Here is a 3,572-nt window from a genome sequence, read left to right as displayed (position 1 = left end):
TCCAGAAATGGAATTTAGTCATTAAATAAACTTTTTCCCCGTGATTTTTGCACATTTTGGGGTATTCTGCCGGGAAAATTGATCTCTCGGTCCCCCTGTGTGTCGGATAAGCTCCAAAATTTCTATATAAGTTCCAGGAATCGTATTCCATCCATAAATGATGTTTTATCTTGTAATTTAAAACATTTTTGTACATTTTGGGGCTTTTTAGCGACATCCATGGAAGTATTTGGCTCCATGGCTGTGTTTAACAGTATCTGGTACTAGTTCGATTGTCTGAAATGCTCCAGCATTTGTATATAAACTCCAGGAATTATATTTCATCCATAAGTGATGTTTAATCTCGGAATTAAATCCATTTTTATGCATTTTGGGGCTTTTCGCATGGTTATTTGGACGTATTTCCCTTCATGGATATGTTAACGGTGGGAAACAGTCCCCTGGGCTAAATTTGAGTGTGTGTGGAGAGTTCCAGAAATTGAATTTACTCATTAAATGATGTTTTCCCCGTGATTTTTGCACGTTTTAGCACATTATGGGGTATTCCGCCATTGACAGCCAGGGCTGTCTTTTACCGGGAAAATCGTTCTCCCGGTGCCCCTGAGTGTCGGATAAACTCCAAAATTTGTATATAATTTCCAGGAATTGTATTTCATCCATAAATGATGTTTTATACACGAAGTAAATCCATTTTTGTACATTTTGGAGCTTTTTTGCTGCTTTCATGGAAGTACTTTCCTCCATGGCTATGTTTAACAGTATCTGGTAGTAGTTCGATTGTCTGAAATGCTCCAGCATTTGTATATTAGCTCCAGGAATTGTATTTCATCCATAAATGCAGTTTTATCCACGAATTACATCCATTTTTGTGTATTTTGGGGCTTTTTGGCTACTTCCATGGTAGTATTTTCAGCCATGGTTGTGTTTACGGTGGGAAATAGTCCCCGGGGCTAAATTTGAGTGTGTGGAGAGTGCCAGAAATGGAATTTAGTCATTAAATAAACTTTTCCCCCATGATTTTTGCACATTTTGGGGCATTTTGGGGTATTCTGCCGGGAAAATTGATCTCTCGGTCCCCCTGTGTGTCGGATAAGCTCCAAAATTTCTATATAAGTTCCAGGAATCGTATTCTATCCATAAATGATGTTTTATCTTGTAATTTAAAACATTTTTGTACATTTTGGGGCTTTTTAGCGACATCCATGGAAGTATTTTCTGGATGTCTGGAAGTTATGGATGTCTGGATCTCTGGCTTTCTGGAGCTCTGGCTCTCTGGAGCTCTGGGGCTCTGGAGCTCCGGAGATCTGGAGCTCTGGAGCTCTGGCTCACTGGAGCTCTGGAGCTCTGGGTCTCTGGAGCTCTGGAGCTCTGGAGCTCTCGTTCTCTGGCTCTCTGGCTCTCTCGGTGTCTGGATCTCCTGGATTTATGAGTTAATGGGTTATGGGTCAAAGGTTAAAGGTCAAAGGTCAAATGTCAGGGGTTAGGGTTATGGTTAGGGTGATGGTTAGGGTTATGGTTAGGGCTATGGTTTGGGTTAAAGGTCAACGGTCAGGGGTTAAGGTTTGGATTAGGGTTGGGGTTATGGTTATGGTTGGGGTTTTGGTTATGGTTGGGGTTATGGTTATGGTTGGGGTTTTGGTTATGGTTGGGGTTATGGTTATGGTTGGGGTTATGGTTACTGTTTTGGTTGGGGTTATGGTTAGGGTTATGGTTGAGGTTACAGTTAGGGTTATGGTTCTGGTTCTGGTTCTGGTTCTGGTTGGGGTTATGGTTAGGGTTATGGGCTGGGTTAATGTAGTCGACTCTATTGCCGCTCGTTATTCTCTTGCTTTAATTCCTTCGACTACTAGGTGAATGTAGTTTGTCAGAAAGGATCGCTTCAATGAAATGTCGCCCAGACGTGTAGAGGAGGGAAGTCCTTCAGGCTTTAGAAGGCCGAAAGGAGATGGACACCCATGAAATGTCGACCGGGCGATTTCAGGGTGGTATGGCCGTGAGCTGTATTGCACCAGCAGATGGACACCCATGAAATGTCGAAAAAGATCTGGGACATGATGCTCACAGCATCTGGCATTCCCAAGCGGTCTCCTTACCAGGTACTCACCAGGCCCGAACCATGTTTGGCTTCCGAGATCGAACGAGATCGGGCCTTTTCAGGGTGATATGGCCGTGAGCGGTACTGTACCAGCAGATGGACACCCATGAAATGTTGAAAAAGATCTGGGACATGATGCTCACAGCATCTGGTATTCCCAAGCGGTCTCCCACCCAGGTACTAACCAGGCCCGAACCATGTTTGGCTTCCCGAGATCGGGCCTTTTGAGGGTGGTATAGCCGTGAGCGGTATCGCGCCAGCAGATGGACACCCATGAAATGTCGAAAAAGATCCGGGACATGATGCTCACAGCACCTCGTATTCCCAAGTGGTCTCCCAACCAGGTACTAACCAGGCCTGAACCATGCAGATGTGTAGAGGAGGGAAGACCTTCAGGCCTGGGCCTGGTTCTAAACCACCACTTGTAAATAAAGTGCCCAAATGGAGGTCATTTATTCGGGCATAACAGAACTTCTGAACATCCCTGGATGATAATTTTCTAATACTATCCAGAATATTCAACAATAGATCCCTTTCATCATTGGACACCATCCCCGTGTCAATAGACCAACCAGAACCAACACCGACCGGTTATAATACAGGTACAATTTTTATCGCAAATTAGCATGTTTATGACACTATTTATGATGGCAAATAACCCCAGAACATGGTAGGATAATTATTTTAACACAGAATAGTCAGAAATACATTCACCCACAAATATGAGACTATTCCTGAGTAAAAGCAACAACCAGAACCGATTTGGCCCAGTTCTAATACAAGCATTCCTTGTAAATAAAGTGAACAATTGGAGGTCATTGATTCGGACATAACTAAGCCCCAGAACATAAATGGATGGTAATTTTTATACAGAATAATCAATTATAGATCCCTTTCATCATTGGACACCTTCCCCGTGTCAATAGACCAACCAGAACCGACATCGACCGGTTATAATACAGGCACTGATTTTAAATTTTTAATTTTGCAAGTTTTTGACACTATTTGTTGTCGGTCATAGCCCCAGAACCAGTTAGGATAATAATTTTTTCACAGATTAACAAAAATACATCTACCAACATAATGGACAAAGTACCCAAGTAAATGCACCAACCAGAACTGACTGGGCCCAGTTCTAATACAAGCATTCCTTGTAAATAAAGTGGTCAATTGCAGGTCATTAATTTGGACATAACTAAGCACCAGAACATAACTGGATGATAATTATTATAAAGACTTGTCAGAAATAGATCAATGTCATCATTGGACACCATCCCCACCTAAATACACCCACCAGAACCGGAATGGACCGGTTCTAATACACGCACTGATTTTATCGCAATTTTACAAGTTTTTGACACTATTTGTGATCGGCTATAGCCCCAGAACCAGTTAGGATGATAATTTTTTCACAGATTAACAAAAATACATCTACCAACATAATGGATAAAGTTCCCAAGTAAATGCACCAACCAGA

General features: G+C 42.2%; 1 pseudogene; it reads right to left on the bottom strand.

Moving 5' to 3' along the window:
• Positions 1 to 2,055: 2,055 nt before the first annotated feature.
• On the bottom strand, positions 2,056 to 2,175 carry LOC144192948 (5S ribosomal RNA; annotated as a pseudogene).
• Positions 2,176 to 3,572: the final 1,397 nt, after the last annotated feature.

The sequence above is a fragment of the Stigmatopora nigra genome, unplaced genomic scaffold, assembly GCF_051989575.1.
Source record: "Stigmatopora nigra isolate UIUO_SnigA unplaced genomic scaffold, RoL_Snig_1.1 HiC_scaffold_31, whole genome shotgun sequence".
In the NCBI taxonomy this organism is placed as follows: Eukaryota; Metazoa; Chordata; class Actinopteri; order Syngnathiformes; family Syngnathidae; genus Stigmatopora; species Stigmatopora nigra.
Note: the sequence above shows the minus strand (reverse complement) of the source record. Positions and strands in the feature narration are given on the sequence as shown.